This window comes from Vidua chalybeata, chromosome 8, assembly GCF_026979565.1.
Source record: "Vidua chalybeata isolate OUT-0048 chromosome 8, bVidCha1 merged haplotype, whole genome shotgun sequence".
Lineage (NCBI taxonomy): Eukaryota > Metazoa > Chordata > Aves > Passeriformes > Viduidae > Vidua > Vidua chalybeata.
The window spans coordinates 18,258,596-18,277,317 of NC_071537.1; positions in this window are offsets into that span (position 1 = coordinate 18,258,596).

Below are 18,722 nucleotides of genomic sequence, written 5' to 3' on the forward strand. Positions count from 1 at the left end.
CAGTAGGCTGAAGGCAGGGAAATATAGAGATGCAATTAATTATGTGAGCCAGATGCTAATTTCAAACATATTAATAAAGTTCCAGAGCAATGCTAAACAAATCCAGGAGTAACCCTGGATTTATATTGATATAAACATATATAGAATTCAAAGTTTTGTCTTAAATTCATTGAATTTGGTCCTTCCTCAAAGTATTACTCTCCATACATTCTGCATTTATTATCTTTACATTGCATACGAAGGACTGTTCACATAATTTTGTCAAATAGGAACAGCCAATTTTTTTCTCATAACTTTTTTACCTTCATTTGATATTTGACCTTTCACTTTTACTTTAAGTACTTCACATGTACTACTAGGCAATCCATGCATTACACTGTAATGAATACACAGTTCATCTTTTGTACCACAATTATTTAATAAGCTTCCTAGTGAAAATATTCCTGTACTTTATGCAAAGCTGTTTTTTTCTGTGGCTTAGAACAAGTATTCTGGACTTAGAAGACAATCCTCATAGGTCATTATTTGTGCATCATCTTTGCAGCTGTTTGACAGATGTATTTGCTGTTTGACATAAGTTTTTCCTGTTTTACAGAGATATTAAAAAGATTTATTAAAACAATCTGCTTAATTTAAATTTATTTTTATAAAAAAACAGCTGCAATGCCTAACTATTAACCAATTTGAGCTCTAGGGAAAATATTTTATTCATAGGGGCTTGTCTTTAAACTTCCTCTAAAGGCAGATTTTGTGATGATGTCTAGTGGAATCTGGCCACATCCAGCAGCTGATAAGCATTTCCCCACACACACACAGCACATCTGAGTGTCCCACTTCTGTGTTCTTTATTAATGCAAAACTCCCTGGAGATCGAGGTTCACTGATACGCATTCATTTGGAACAAAAGATAACACATTCTTTAAAGAGCTCACACTACTTGACAAGTCAGAATAAACTGAAAAGAAAGGAAAATCTATTGTCCCATTTCATTCATAGGGAAGTGCAGCAGTGGTTTGTCCAAGGTCTACAGAGTTTTGGAAAACTTGGGAACTAAACACAGATGCTAAAATCTCTGATTCTTTGCCTACACACAAAACTACCTTCCCTCAGTCAGAAAAGAGGATCATACTGCTCTGGATGATTTCTGATGAGATATTATTTAGCATCCTTAAGTGCTCTGACTGCAATTTGCGCACACCCTAATATGCAAGAGATGTGTTATGGCAGAGAACCTCAGTCTGTGCCTATGGTCCCTCTTACTTCAAAATTGATATTGAGATCACCCTTTGTGCTGTACCACCTGGTTGCCAATCAGGACAAACTACAGTGCAAATGTGAACAAAAAGGGCACGTTTATTGAAGACAGTGCCTGCCATAACAAGCACACCAAACAAGTAAACATATGCTAGTCCTAAGATTCATACTGTAGCACAAAACCTTGTCAGTCATACTCTGTGTTCAGACAGTGGCTCTGTCCACAGAACAGCACAACTTGTAATCGTATTTTGGAGAAGTAACTGTTTTGCCAGCATTGAGACTGCTGTTAAGCTTTTTTATAGCTACAATTTAATCTCAAATTAAAAGCACGTATAGCAAGGACAACCACTGCATAGCTGTAAGGTTACAAAATCATGTGTGTAGGGGAAAACGGGTGTCCACATTTTTCTATTAACATTTTCATTGAGTTCCATGGACTCAGAACTGCTTCATGCTGATGTCTCTGTGTACTCTAGTACCCCATCTGCAACAGAAAAGATACCTAAAAATATCCACACCTGACAAACTGGGTATTACTGTCTACAAGAGCATTCTCAGGTTTAAATAATTGACTTTAAAAAGTAGCAACTTGTCCTAATATAATCATGTTTCCTTTAAATTTTCTTAGAAACCCTGAGAGATGAGCCAGTAATTTTTTTTCTGTCTTTTCAGTTGAAGTTTATGGCCTCACTGAACAACAGGCCCTTCTGTGACAGAACTAATACAGCAACTGCAGAGGGTCTGTCCTGAAAAAGAGCAGCAATCGCTGCCATCTAGGGGCAAATCGCGACTGCGACAGGGCTAATTGCAACGGGTCACTCCTGCCCTTGGCACAGAGCCACTCCGTGTCTCTTAGCTGCAGCGTACACACAGCCAGATAATTGTAACAGAGGGCTTGTGGGCAGATTCCACTTGCTAACTGAAATTATGTCACTGTGACTTCTTGCCTATACCTACAAGTGCAGCAAGAAGCTCTCACAGGAACTTTCTTTCTGTTGGATAATAGAAATACTGAATGGAATTATTTTCTTGTGAAAAATAATACAATCGCTGAAATGACTAAAATGGGGCACCCCTTCCACAGACAGGGTCTGCACGGTGTGTTGCACCTACACTGGATGCTTGCTTGGTGCTGCACAAGTCAGAGTTCCCAATATCTGAAGGAATGTAACTTTATCTATATTATTATCTCTTCCTTTAAAGTGTTAGCATTAATAAATAGTACTTTAAATGATACTTTGCATAATCTGAGTGTCTTAATTATTGGAATTACATAGAAGCAGCAACTCCAGCTTCAAGACACTCAGTTACTGGGGAAGGACAATGGTATTTCTCACAGCTATTGAATCACAAAGCTGGACTCAACATGAGGACTACCTGCCTACTGCTTGCAAAGCTGACTAAATATTATTGTAATACTACAAAAACAGAAGTCAATTGAGCTCTTTACCCAGAAAAGAGAGCTCGCCCTTGCAGGCTAAGCAGACTGAGAGTTAGATGAATCTTTTAAATGTCCAGTAATCTGTGATGGAAAGGCACAGCACCTATAAAGATGTGTAACACTGAAGTGCAGTTTGCACATAATCCTGCATGGGTGTAGCTTTGTAGGGTTAGAATTAAGCTTGTGAAACCAGAAAAGTATTCTGTATTGTCATACTGATACAATCAGTTTTGTCTTGGTCACTTTGTGCACATCAGGAATAAGAAAACCTCATACTTAATTCATGCTTCTCCAGGCCCAACAGCATGGAACAACTAACACTGGATCCCAGAACCACAACTCAGAATAGTTGAGATTGGAAGGAAGCTCTGGTAGCTGTCCACTCTAAACCTTCCAACTCCCAGCAGTGTCACCTTGAGCTCAGGACTCTGTTCATGTGAGTTTTGGGTGTCTCCAGAATGGACACTCCTTGACATGTCTAGGCAACCTGTTCTGCTGTTTGGCCATCCTCAGAGGAACAAAGTGGTTTTCTGATGTTTAAATGAAATGTCCTGGATTTTAATTTGTGTCCATAGCGTCTTGTCCTTTCTTTGGATACTACTTAGAGGAATCTGTTTCTGCTTCTTTAGTTCTTTACTCCCTCCCATTTAGGAATTTGTACATATTGATAAAATCTCCCTGAGCATTCTCTTCTCCATGCTAAACAGCCCAAACTCTCTCAGCTTCTCCTTACACAACAGACATTTCTTAATTCCAATTTCTTAATTATCACAGTGGCCTTAATATGCAAGTACTGGTTTAGAGAGATTATAAGATTCCATCCAACAGCTACATCCAACAGCCTACTGAAATTAGGAGGTAGAGTTTTTGGTGCCTATTGACAAGTGATAGCTGCTGCTTTAATACCACTTAAGGGCTGATCTAGGCATGAGAAAGCAATACAGGAGATTAAGAAAAGATGCAGAGCATGGAGCATATCTTGGATGTCAGTCTGAAGTATCTGCCAGCAATCATCTCTACTTTTTAAAATAGTCTTTCTTAACTGTTCAGTGTCCTCCCATATGAAGTAGGTGGCTATTCAGAATTCACTGCCTTTTCTGTACAGCACCAGTTACACATTCATGCCTGAGGGACAGTGAACTTTTTGCAATCCTGTTCTGAATTATACAGCTATTTAGCTTTCTCATTAAACCATTCAAAAACAAAACCCCAAAAAGCAGTTAAAATGCCTGAGAGCAGTACACCCCCAACCAGGCGACAGACACAATGGGGACTATACAGTAGCTGTCCAGCACCCCAGCTCATTACACAACCTAGCAATTAACTGAGGTTGCCTGTGCTCCCTCCCCTCCCTGCATTTGTTCTCTTGAGAGATGACAATCCCTTCTTCTCCTTCCTGTTCAACACTTTTGGAAAGACATGCCAATGACTGTAGGCTTTCCTTTCCCATCGCACTGCTGTAAAAAGCTTCTAACTACTTCCATTACCACTTCCTTCATGGCTGAAGAAGATTTATTCCAGGCAAAGCACCAGCTGCAGTACCCCTTGGCTCATTCAGCACACCTACCAATAGTTCCCAAGGCAGAAACAACATGCTGTGAGTTTGCTTAATGCCAGCACCTTTGGAAAAGTGACAAGGACACTATGAGAAATAATGAACATTAGGGAAATGTAGCTATAGCAACACAAGTATTCACAAAGCAAATCCCACCATGAGCACAAGGAAACTGCTGTTATTGTATTTGTAAAAGTGCTGATAAAGCAGGAGCTTGGGCTGCAACATCAGGAGAGGGCATGCCTGGCCTGCAGTCTTGCCACAGATGGTAACATATGCAAAAGCACCCCTACAGCAGACAGGAACTTAGCTCACACACTTTCAGAAATGATGGATGAAACAACAGATCCAAATCTGAGCCATTGTAAGAAAATCCCAAACTTCCCCCAGCTCTTTATTTTACTGCTCCAGATTTTACTGCAGGTTTAGCACCATGTCATCAAAGGAACCATCCTGATGACAGTCTCATGCTGTTCAGGAAGCTGCCATTGTTCCAGAAGCAGGGACTGAACCTTGGTCTCTCATTAACCTATGCTGCTTCCACCCTTTTTGACCCACTGAAAGCAGACAAAACTTGTAATTGTTTTCAACAGGAACACAGACAATGCTTTCTGACTTCTTTTTTTAATCCTAAGATGAAACAAATTACTCTTGAGGAATTTTGACTTTCACTTGATATAAGAAATAAAAAGTTAGTTTATTTAACTTGGAATAGCACTACACATATTCCTCCAGAAGTCCTGGGTTCCTCTCTTCATCATATCTATAATTCATTTTAAGACAAGTTCCTTAACAGTATCATGCCTTGTTTTTCTTTTTTCATTTGCTGTCTAAGACAGCAAAGAATGCTTTGCTGTCTTAAAGAAGATGCATGAGTCACAGGTAATGCTTGGCAAGTGTTGAGTGAGTACTCCAGTAAAAGACAATACAAGAAATGAAATATTCTTCATACTTGCACTTTTCAGTTACCACACATTCCCCTTCACCTCTGTGTGTGAGTTAGGACACATGTAGCATATATCTATCTCCATTATTAGGAAATTAGCACTGAATCATTAAGGGAATAATTTCACTAAGGGAAAGAATAGGATTCTGCTCAGGTATTATTTGAAAACTGAGTAGGAACAAAGTGTTATTTGACAGCTAGAAATTCTGCTAGTATCACCTAACTTCAGTCACTTAGCATGGACTCAGCATCATTCCTTTTGCTTGACAGCAATTTTAGATCAAAAGAACCTAAAACTGTTCCCATAGACAGAATCCACACAAAGCCTGGAATGCCAGCAGCACTGGGATGACCACACCTCTCAGCTCAATACAAATTCCCCACTCCTTCAGAGCAACACTGCTCTAGGCAAGAGCATCTCGTTCCAGAGCAGTCCATGCCAGCCCCTGCTGGGATTTTCAATGACATGGAGATTTCTCCACCTATTCCTTCTCTCTATGACATTCAATTAGAACCCTTGCTAAAAGCTGGGTGGCTGTTGGGTTATGCTCTTCTGCTAGACTTGGTCAGTGGCCCAAAAGGTTCAATTACCCTAGGAGTCCTCATGGGATTTACATAACACTCCTTTGAGCTCTATCAAAGCATCTAATGAAATTCAGTTACTTCCTTGGAGTTCTGAGAAGAACACAGACTAAACTGGGAACACAAACAAGTTAGGATGTTAAAAATATCAATCAATAAAATATCTTTTTTCCTTCTCCTTTGTCAACAGTTCTCCCCTCTTAGTAGTTCCATTAATAGGGCAAAAGGTTTACACACCTCACTTCTGGTTGTGCACCTTGACTCCCATTTTTTTGTAAAATCCTTGAGGAATTCAAAGTACAGTTAGGCTACCTCCAGGTGGTCAGGACTTCACTGATCAATGGCCTGTAGCCAGCTGAAGTGATTACAGCCTTAGGCAGGAAAGAAGGACTGTTATCAAAGCTGCTGCTTTCTGTAGTTTCAGCCCAACTTGCCTCCAAATCATTACACAGCACAGATAGGGATAATGTGCCCATTATTCCCACGTCTATATCCTCATAGAGGATCTCTGTCCTCTTTGTAGCTTTACACATGTTGAATTCCCTTCACAGTTTCCCTCCAAAATGCCAGCACTTCTCTTCCTGTCTGACTGTCCTTTGAACACTGATTGGGATGTGAGTGATCTGCTTTTAACTCTCAGTTACTTCTATAAGAGCTGAGAGCACCAAGCCTGTATATTGCTATTGTCTTCACTTCTGGAAGAGGTAGAATATACTCTTTCCAAATTCACTCATGTCACAAACACACATGATGTGTACCAGTATGTGAGAAAGCTAGCACGACTGGGAGGGCATCTGCATTAGTGTGGATGCATTTACCTGCCATGGGAGCAGGCTGATAATGGATACAGATTGCCAACAAATTAAGCAGGAAATTTCCACCTTTTTTTTTGTTCTAATTTTCTTTTTTCTTTTGTTCTCACCTTCTGCCAAATGACAGAATCATCTACACTAAAATCAGATATCAGTTCAATCCTCAAGACACAGTAATGTGTGTGTTTGCATGTGAGTGCATGTATGTGACACTGCTTTCTACAGAACAGAATCAAAAATATTCAACCAAGTGTCCTTTTACATCTAGTAGAGAATTTGTAAGTGTGGATTTTACCTTCATTCCTGTCTAGGCAGGAGAATCTTTGTGACCCAAAAGATGATAAGTGTATAGCATAGCACTGGACAAGGCTTTCTGTGCATGGATTTAACAGCTTACCACTGTGTCATAATAGTTCCATGAACTCCTCATTGTCAGCAGAACTGCATCCAGCTCCAGCGCTGGTCAGGGAAGCTAAAATAATGGTCTCACCCAACCCTAAACTCAAAAGATTCCATAAAGTCTACCATGTTAAAGGCCTAAGGTCTACCCAGCTAGTTCTAGGTTTGTGCCCTGTGCTCACTGTGCCTGTGCAAGCAGCCACTCACCAGAGCAGCTTTCAGCAAGAGCCCATCTGTGTGCAGCTCTGAGCTTGCATGAACACGAGGCGAGGGCTTGCAGAGTCCTGGCAGGACAGGTGCTGACAATGGCCTGTCAGAGGGGGAAATCACCCAGTGAGAATATGTGTGATGGACCCACTGGAGTGAATTAGGTCACCTCTTGCTGTCAGAAACAATAAGGACAGAGCTCATACAGTGGCAAGCAGCCTCATATATGAAGGTCTCTGGACAACTGGTTCTGCTAATAAAGGTTCTCAGCAGTGATACTACATAGCATGACATCACTGCAGAGATGAACTGGCATGTGAAGGGAGGCAGAGGTCTGAGCAGCTCAAGGCACACAGCCAGAATCCTTAGAATTAAAAAAAAATTCAAAGTAGCTAAGAGGGCATCTGCTTTGGACTTCATAGGCTGAAAATCCTCCCTGGGTTTGTCCTCTAACTGAACTCTTTCTTACCAAAGAATGAAAAGATAAATAAGCTGCAGTAGCAGGCTGCAACTGTTTAAACTTACCAGTAGCTTTAAGGTCCCATTTCAGCATCCTTCAATGTGTATCCACATTCTGGACTCTCAGTTGCAGCTTGATCTATGCTGTAGCCAACATGATTGCTCCTGAAAACTTTGACCATAATTTTACTGATTACATCCTAAATTCATTCTTTCCCATTACAGATCCTAAAAAGGGAGGAAGAAGAAAAGGAGGTTGATTAATAACCAATTGATTCAGACTTTTCTCTCGTTATCAGATACCTCACAAAACCTCTGGCAAAAGCAGGGAATGCTCTGTTTTTCAGGGGACATACTGTTCCAATATCTAAGACTGGGAGAAAATCTTCCTTGTTATTATTTGCTCCATCTTGTGAAGGAAGCTGCAGATATGCTGTGCACAGCTAGATCCAAAAAGTGCACTTGCAAAAATGAGAGGAAAGGCTTATGTTTATGGGATTTAAAAGAAGTAGAAAAAAACGGAAAACTCATTCACATACATATTCATGCAGATCAAATGGGATAATTATTTTGAACTTCATGCAATATCCTTCATCCTTCCTTACCAGAATTAGCCTGAATATAACTAACTTCACCACCTTTCCCTTCACTGAAGTTTTGTGTCCATTGCCAGACCCACAACTCATCCTAACTCTGGACACACATATCTAACTGCTCACTAGTGGCTTGCTGAACAAACCCACAACAGTACATTCAAACTATGGTACTATATGTGCTTTTTGCAAATTTAAACATGATGGAGACTGGTTATATCATGGGGGCCTAGAGGTACATGATGAGCAATTGTGACCTGCATTTTTTATACTGATACTCTGACCAGACTGATAAAAAGATAGCATTTACATTCCTGTAAAAATCTGATGACAAATTCCTTGTATTTCAGCTGTTATGTCCCACCAGCATTTCAAGCCCTCTGATCTCTGAACTATACAGCATTCAGCATGTATCATTATAACATCACGTTTAGATTTTGTACTCTTGTGATTCTGAGCATAATATCAAGAATTTTTTGCTTGTTTTTGGGAGACTATTTTTAAAATTTGTTTTTATAAATTATTTTGCATTCATCACAAAAGGCTTGTGATCCTTCCAGTTCCCACCAGATGTCACCAAGCTCTCAAGGATCTCTGGAGTTAGGGCAGTAGAAGCCTCTTGCTTGAGTGCCAGTCATGTAGAGTGCCTTTCCCTTTTCAAGAGAGCAGTGTAAGGAGCTGAGGGCAGTCTTTCCTTGTCAGTGGATGAAACGCTGCTGAATCACCAGTGGGCCAAAGCTGTTATGATTTCACTGCTGCTGAACAGTTTTAGCTGAAAGGAGTCAATCTCTTTTCCCATACTACCAGGGAATAACACCATCACAGTTCTGCTCTCCTCTGCCTGACACACGTGTCAGAGCAGGAAGCAGATACCGTAACATGCACAAGAAGCCAGCTTGTGTTACTGCCTTCCAGGCTACACACGTAGGTGAAGTGGCCTGCTTGTGGCCTGCACAGGGAGTACTGAACTAAACTGGGCACTGAAGCCAGCTTTCCATGCCCATTTTGAAAAACATTTGCCATAAGCATTTTGCTTTTCTAGGCAGTGGTTCTCCTCGGAGTTTTACTGAGTGCTGAGCATTGTGGTCTCCTGCACAGTATAAATGCCTGAGGTCTCACTACTCAAATATGTCTGTTCCCCTAGGATGAGCCAGCTTGCCAAGAGGCTCTCCTCAATGCATCCCAATTGGCAGAATAGCACTCTCAAGGCTCTGCCATCAGAGGAAATATTCAGACTCAAAAAGATTAGATGCACAGACTAAGATGAATAGAAGCTGACAAATATCCAAGATGTATTTTTGAGAATGAAGAGGCTGAGCTGAAAATGAATAGATTTTAATGAGAGAAGGAAAGGAAATTCACCATGAATTGCAGATATCTATTGTCCGGAAAGGACATTGTTCCCCATGGCCCCAGAACAAACATGAAAGGAACACATTTCATGAGGTATTGTTGGGCCTGGCTTGACTATGGCAGCTTGGGCTTGGATAGAACTTTTCATGGAGGGCTTCAAATAATTTCACTTGAGAGCATTATTTATGGGCTTTTTACAGACACTGAAGAACAGATTGAGGCAAAATGACTTGGCCTTATGGTGAACAGCTCCCAGAGCTGGGAAAGTGAATCCTGATCAGTATCAATGAACCTCTGCCCTAGGCCTTATTTCTGCAACCTTGCACATGGGGAATCTTGGCAGTTGGTTTTCTTGCATTGGCTCTCACAAATGACATAGTACTGAAGCAAACCTTGTCCATAAGAACAGCAGAGCCTGTTTGCCCTTTGTAGCTGGGAATAGATTGGACATTGCTCCCTACAGAGCACACAGCAGCCAAGAGCATGCAGAAGAACAAACACAGTTTGGGCACACTTGTTGGTGCCCTGACAAGCTGACAACAGTCTCAGGGTGATTCAGCTCAGGAGAGTTTCATTCCTGTGACTCAGCAGATCACCCTAGTTAGTCGTATGTCCTGCCCACTCCAGCTGTCAGTGTTATGTTCTCCTCCTGGCCTATCAAAATAGCTTCCAATCTGAACTGGAATATCCTCATTTTAAGGTGTGAGTTGCCTCTAAAGCTGTGTATATCTTTTGAGAAGTTCATGACTGTAGATGGAACATGTACCAACTACTCACCACTTCATGATTACATGGTTCCAATTCTTATTCCTGAGAAGGAGAGGGGAAATAAAATTCCAGCCTGGGCTTTCTCTCCACTTTTTGTTCCCTACATCAACTAAAATGATCTATATAGTTATCACAAATACCTCTTCTTCTGGGAACTTTTTCCTCACTTGGGACAATGACTAAAACCAATATAATTGCATTTCCAATGCTTTCTTTTCTGAGAGAATAGTAATTTCTCTTCCTGCCATAAACATCTCACTTTGACAAGTACACAGAAACAACCAACATTTAAAAGGCAAGGTAGACATTGTAACACATTGTCATCTAGTACAGAATCAAATTACCCTTCTTTTCTCCCTCCTGTCAGCATCCATTGTCATGACAAACGCTACTTACACACACGTGACTCTGGGATTAGAAGCACAAACCTCTGCCATTTACAGAACATTGATTTTCTCCTTCACTACAGGCAGACATGATCACAAGTGACACAGTGTCTTTGCTCACACAACAGCCAGCCTTGTTCAGTTTGTGGTGCAGCCCATGCTATTGGATGTCCACTGCTTCTGGTACCCAGTGCAGCTAGACAGTAATTCTAATAGCTGGCAGATCTTTTGCAGCTGCCTGAGCTGCAGTCAGATCCATAACTGCAACGTTGCTATGAACTTGAAAGGCCATCTGAACATTTTGCTTCTTATTTGTTTTGTAGCTGATGGGAATTTTTCCACCTTTGATACTAATGTAAGGAATTCAAGCCATAAAGCAGAAGGGTAGCAGGACTCTGGTCAGCTGAACACTAACCAATTACAATCTAAAAGGCCCATATTTTACTTCTGACTCTTTTCTTGATCCATTTGCCTTCTCAATATTCTATTTCTCATCTCTTAATTATAGCTCATCATTATTCTCCCAATTATAAAAAAAAAAAGAGATGAAGGGAAAAGAATGAAAAAAAGAAAAGCAACAATGAATTTCAAAACATATCTGAAAAGCTAAAACTTCTTTGGTTTCCTGAAATCTAGACAAAACTGTAGAGGCCCCCAGGAACAATTCCTGTTTCCAAGCACTTCAATAAGCAATTTAATTCTTCGTTAAAAAAGATTCCTTAGAGGTCAACTTATCCTGAATGGTCCTGCTGTAATAAGGTATTAATAGAGAGAAATCAATTTGTAATATCACTGTCATACCGTGCTGTCAGAAATAAATGCACCTACCTACCATGGCTCAGGTCTAGTTACTTTAGTCCTGCTATAGAGAGGCAGCCCTACCTGTTGCCTGGCCCTACTGCAAAGCAGAATAGCAACATGCCATCCCAAGACAGCACACAGAAATATCTGACTCCTTAGTTGCATTGATGGTCCTGATTTGCCTGTGTGTACTTCCTTGACAAAGAAATGAGTCTCACAGCAGTTGATCACTGAAATCTCCTTGTAGTGAAGATTTGTGGTTTCTCCCAGTCATGTAGTCCCTTCAGGCTTAGTTGCATTGCAGTCTGGGTTTAAAAAATTCTAATGGAAAATACTTCCACACCCACTGGCTAATTACTTTCTCCCTCAGAAGTAAAATCTTGGGTTGGTTATGAATTCACTACTCGTAACTGTTAGTTTCAAGGGAGAGCAGAAAGCCTAAAAGGGACAAAGGAGATCCTGTAGTACCTATAGGATTGTTCTTATGCTTTTGCCTTCTAAACCCTACTTTTAAGTAACTGATAATTAGGATTTGTGTTGATTCGTGCATACAAACCTAAAGCATGAAAAAATGCATTGGTGATATTCACTGAACTTTCTATAATTCCCTTTATCCCCTATAAGGTTCAGCGTTGCTGACATCAAATGCCCAAAAATGAGAGAGGCCATTCCTCGAAAATTGGAGATTCATTAAAAAAATAATCATTTATTTTTTATATTCGGTAGTGTTTCAGTTGTTCAAAGTTATATGTTCAGATTTTCTTCCTCAGCATTTTTTACTTCATAAGCAGATGACTCCATGCCCAAGCTTTTCAAGGGGAAAATAAGAAAAAAAAGGACAAAATACATCTCTATAAAGCACAGGACTTAGTGATGCTGACAATTCCTACATGGTTCCAAATGAAACTGCACATAGGCCACAAGTAGTAGCGAGTTTCTTGCTGGCACCCAAAAGTTCAGAGGATATGCTTTCCTTCCTGCCCTATCACCACCAAAAAGGAAAAAGATATGAATATGAATGCAAACGGTGCTTGTGTTCCTGGAAGGATACTTAGCAGGTTAAGCATGCAGGAAGGGAGCCTTGGTGTTCTCCAGAAGGTTCCTCAGTTTCCAATATGAGAGGCACTGGGTGTCGTACAAACTCCAATATCGACGAAGCAGTTGTGACCTTCTAAAATGCACTATACAGTCTGGAAAGCCACATTCAGATCCACAGTTAGGGGCAATGCACATTTAGGAAAACTACTCTGATCCTTCTTATAACCTCACTGAACTCTGAGATATTTAAGAGCCAGAATTTTATGGACCTCATCTCTGTCCAGATTTTGGTTCAACCGCCTCTTCTGGCATAAAACAAAGCATAATGAGCTCTAACAGCCCCTCAGTTGCCCATCCTGTCTGAAAGAAGGTCACTCCAACTGGGGCATCTGGCAAGCTAAAAGTAGCAGCACAGTATTTTGAGCGTGAAAGGCAATGCTGAGAAATTAAGTCATTTGGTTCCCAAGCACAGCTGGCTGCTTTAATGTCCCTGAGAGGACTAGGGCTTGAGGGAGGGGTAAAAATTGCATGTTTCAAACTGTCCTTATTAACTAGACATTTCATTTAAATTGTACTTAGCACCTGCCTCCAATTACCTGACTTCAAGGCCCATGTGTGACAGGAGCCTGAGCTATGATTAAATCCATGCTTCGTACTAGTGAGCCATTAAGCCAAATCAAGGCTCACCGCTCCTTTGAAGGAGATCATTTGTCTTCATTAAAAGTGTCCATCCTTGATTGCCCTGACAGGAGCTTCTCCCTGAAAGATAATAAGGTCTGTTGTTGTTGAGAGGTAAAATAATGTATTGCAGCCCTCTAGAGAGTGATTTGTATTTATTAATACTCTCACAAATTACTGTACCCTGATTAACCTGTGACTGTGACAGGCAGCAGGGTGTGCTGCTCATCACGGCCATTCATGCTGGCCACTCCTGAGATCACTAAGTGGTAACAGCACATAAGGAAGTGGCCTCCTGCCCTTCAGTGATGCCTTAGGTCCATCAGGGAATGATGGACAAAGCCTTAGCCAAGTTATGAAAACTCAACTAACCACATCTTTAATCAGGTCCTAATCTTTGGTCCACATACAGAGGACTACATAAACGCCAACATCTTTGATATTAATATGACTATAATACTACACATTCAAACCATATACTTACACATTATACTTCTCATCCACAGAGTTTCAAGTGTTTTACAAAGGAGGTCCAACTTCAGTTGTGAGGAAAGGGAAAACATGGGCATTCAAAACTTTCTCACGCTCACCTGAGAATCCAGGGAAAAAAGTGCAGGCGCAGAATTTGTGTTTGCTGAACCACTAGCCATGCCATTTGGCACACTGAAAACTGTACAAATCCTCTTGCACTCTTCTTTTGTGAAAATTAAAATCAAACTAGAATCAGTGTTCTTCCACAACGACATCATAAGTAAACCTTCTCTAGAGGTTCTGTGCACAGTTGACAGGAAACTTAGAAGTATTTAAATAGTTGCAATTCCTACTGCAGTGAGAGTGTTTGGTAGCTCATCTCTGGGTTCAGCTCTGAGTCTCTTTTGTCCACTCCCCAGAAATTTAGAGCTTATAGTTTGCTATAATAGCCAATTCTGGTTAAAATAAACTTACTCTATTCCCTGGCCTTTAGATAATTCTCATCAGGCCATTATGCTGGGGTTCATCTTCTGTGAGAAAACAGTGTCAGATAAACACTTCATAGTGCCCAGGTCAGAAAACAGGAATGTGTCTGAAAATCTGCTCTCATCTGTGCTATCAAGCTTCTGTTAGTACAGCAGAATTCAAATAGGGACATTTGAGTCAGTCCTCTACAAATGAAGGAGATACAGTGTGGGAAGAAGTTGAAAGAAAGCAGAATTTCAGAGCAAACTCAAAAGGGATTTTCCACTGAAGCTTCAGCAGTTCCAGATGCTTCTATATATCTCCAAGTCAGAGAACTCTGGGGTCATATTACTCCCTAAATTCACAATCAAACAGCTTTTGATACAGTGACAGAAATGGATTTGTGCTCTGAGTGCTCTAAAGCAGAGACAGGGACTTCCCAAGTAGAAAGGCTCCATGACCTTATTATGTTATGGAGGCAAGGGCAGTCAGGCAGCTGCAACCATGACCATGGAGCAAAGAGAGGCTAATACTCCCCAGAGGAGCAGAGCCAGCAGCACTGCAGAGTGTGTAAGAGCTCTGGTCATGCAGAAAGCACACCCAGGCTCAGATTAGGTGCTATAGGATGCATTACTCTGCTATGGGATGTGAGAGCCAAGGGGACGCATTGTATGCCCTTCTGTAAAATAGTCTCTTGGTCTGTAATAGGAGAAAGCACTTGGTTGCCAAAACAATTTAGACTGCCTGCACAGCTGAGTGATGGCAGGGAGAAGTTTCAGTAGCCTGGAGGCTGGTAAACTACTCTTGCAGATTGAAGCTCCAACTTTTTTCTAAACTTTTAATCTCTTGTTTTGGCAAGTCTTCTCATTTCTTTAAATACACACTTAAACAGCCATTTGTTTGGAACTGATTTACTAGTGATATTAGCCAGATGAAGAAGCAGAGCATGTGACCCTAAAATTCTTCAAATGTCTCTTTAAAACTCTCATCCATAAAGATCTGTACAAAACACTGGGTAATGTTTAGACAGTTGAAATGCCCTCACACTCGTTTTAAGTATCCAACTGTCAGACCACAGAGTCTGAGTTTGCTACAGCCATCTTTTCTGAGCATGACTCTAAATCATTAAGCCTAGCAGCTCAGAAGCTTTTATTTTTATGATAAAATTCCCTGTCAAACTGGCCACAGAAATAGCCAACACTTTGTAACTCCTTTTACTACACATATCCTTGTTCGTTACCTCTCACCTTGTATATCTTTCCTGGTGTTTCACTTTACTCGTGCTTCACAAGTGATATTTAGCTGTCACATAGAACTAATTGCAGCATTTCCACTAGAAGTTTCATTGTTATCTACTGACTTCAACAAAGTAACACCTGAAAAGTACCCAGGAAATCTTTTTGCATAATTCCAACCCTTAAATTAATGAGGTTTGGACTTGAAAAATTGTATTAAGTTCATCCATCTTACACAGCACATACACATCTCTAGGTGAACAGATATGTGAAATAATTTAAAAGTGCTGTCTTATAAAGTATGTTTGTTGTTCTGCAGTGAAATGTTGTATAATTCTACTTCTCTTGGAATTTTTGAAATTAAACATCAGTAACACCCAGCGATCTAGGCTGTTGAGCACACTTCCATAATAAATCATGCATATGAGTATTCTGCAGCTCCATTTATTAGCAGTAGAAGTGATATGGGAAGGCATTTTATCTAAAAGTACACACTGAAAAGAACACAGACTTCACCTTCATTCTTTATTTTACCTTGCCATCAGAGCTCTTTGAGCCAAGACAGTCAAACAACTGAGAGGTCAGAAAGAAGAGAGGAAATTCTGATGGACTTACACATGGCTGTCACTGCCTTACTGAGAGCAAAACCTCTGCTCTCATAAACAGCCTGGATTCCTTATCATTCCTTGCATTTTACATGCAAGTAAAACCTGTCATCTCTCTTAATGTGTGGCTGAGAACTTATCAGAAGCTGGTTGATTTGGCAGAGGCATGTTTTTTGGAATGTAATGTTCAGGTGGCTCTGATCATGCCTGTGTCATTGAAAATGGGGTAGTTCTGTGTATCCTGGGATTCTCCCTGCACCACAGCATTCTGGATTTCTCCAGTCTGAGCTTGAAGTCTTTAATTAGCCCATTACACCAATCCTCTACCATTTCCTCACAGCCCAGGAATCCTTTGGTATCCTGTCCTGTTATCTCCAAGGCAAATATGAATAAGGGTCTTGATGATTGGATAAATAGTGCAGAAAACAGATGTGAGGGGCTGCAAAGTGTATACATTATGAATAGTATTGCAATATCATCTTTAATCCCTTAATGAGAGCACTTTGTCAGGGTAAGGGAAGATAGACAGACTGAGGGATTTTGCTGCTGTACACAGAAGACCAAAGAATGCTCTTAAAGCTAACAAACGTAACCAACATCACAAGATGTTCTTGCTATCTTCATACTCTATGAAAATTGCACTCATTTGCACATGTTTTCAGAAATGCTGTTTTTATTTTCATGGAAGGATCCTCTTGCATATATTAATATATTTATTGGCTTTAACAACAGCAGAGAAGGAGAGCTATGAACTGAATGACAATTAAGAGCAGCTTAGATCTAAACACCTTTGTTGGGCATTTTGGGCAATACTTTTCATGATCTGATTACAGAAGTTGCCACAAACTGGCACACTGCTGTGTTTGGAAAGTCCTCAAGTGCTGCCTACATTTACATGGCAAAGTGTGCATGTAGCCAGTAACCAAGAAAATACAGTCTAGGGAGCTGATGGTCTGAACTGCTTTACTTCCAGAGCTCTGGGGGATGCCTGCTAATGCTGTAACACATCTAGGCCCTTCTGGGGGGCAGGCCAGATCCCTGTCCCTGATTAGAAATAGCATGCAAGAGGCTTGTCTTGTGGTATTCTGGCATTTCTGCCTCCAGACCCAGATGGAAACCAAACATGAAAGAACATCTTATTCCAATAGTTTAAACACTCCAAAGTTTTAGGTTATGTTTGGTACTAAAATTGTGGGATGAAAGCAGGCAGAGAGAGGAAGGATTGGCACAAACAATTTTCCCCTGTTCCCATCTAGACTTGTGTTATAGAGAGATCTTTGCTTTTCTTTATTTAATCTTTCCTCTAAGATGTACACCTGACGTGTCACAGAATTTAGTGCTACTGATATCTGTGGCTGTTAGTGCAGACTCTCTTATCCCTGGTGTTATATGACAAATCAGCACTTACACTCCTAACCTTACAGGCAGCAGCAGCCTAACGCTAGGCATACTGCTGGATAGAAGATGCAAAAAATGTTGGAATAAAGAAATAAGAGCAGCATTTTCTGTAACAAGCTAATATCACAATCCAGTGTACTATTTGTGCAATTGTTTGGAATAGTGGAGAAAAATGAAGGACTTAAAGTTTCTTAAACTCTCAGTGCAATAATCATTGGCCCTCCCCTTGTAAGAGTAAAAGGCCAGTCATGGAAAAGGTGAGTTCTGTTTTCTCAGTGTATTGACCAACATAAAGGATCTGGTGCAAGAAAAAGCTACCCAAAAAATAATGGTTGGTAAAGTTAAATACAATTGTAGAGTCAAAGAGAAGAAGCACAGCCAGTGTTTTCCCTTCAAGAGACAATCTGTTTTCAGCCTTGGCTTTTACAGCTTTGTGCCATTCCAATCTATGACACTGCAACCTGCCAGTGCTAATCTTAAGCAGAGAGGGTAGCGTAAAAATTGAGGAAGTATCTAAAAAAGTTGTACCTTCCTCTCTAGCTCCTAACCAAACCATCTAAATCTTAATGTGTGAACAGAGGCCTAGCAGGGGCATACAGGCCATCAAAGCCAGTCCTCCACAGCTGTAGACAACCAAGCAACAACTGAGCAGGCAGATGTGTGGAAGCTCTTCAGCAGGATTTCCAAAACTTCCAGCATCTGGCTGGGCTGGAAAACCCCAGCCTGTGCTGCCAAACATTAACACACAACTTCTGCTTCAAACTCCAGATGGAACTAGGGACTAGTGCCTAATAGAGGCATCCATGAAAAGAATCGCTGTTAACAAAAAGGATACCCCTTGAACCAAGCTTTTCCAAGGTGCCAAGATGAGCCACAGAGGCCATTTGAGCAGTCAGTGGTTCAAGTAGAACAATGGTTCCAGTAGAACTGGAAAGATGAGTCTGCATCCATTTGGGTACAACACAGGCAGGTGGAATATTGCTATCTCATGGCAATATAGAATAGGACACTTATATCTTCTTAATATGAAAAAAATTCTGGAATCTCCGTTGTACATATTATTCTGCCTGCTATCACAAAAAATTATTTGATTTTACTGTGGAAATTGTAAAAACATATCTGATTGTATGTATGTTTGCTCTGGAGATATATCCAATACTAAATATACCAAATATACCCTGCTCCAAACACTTATTAAGTTTACAATAAAATTATCTTCCACTTTCTTTGATTCTAAGAATGAGTAAAACCAAAGTAGATGAAGGCAAAAACC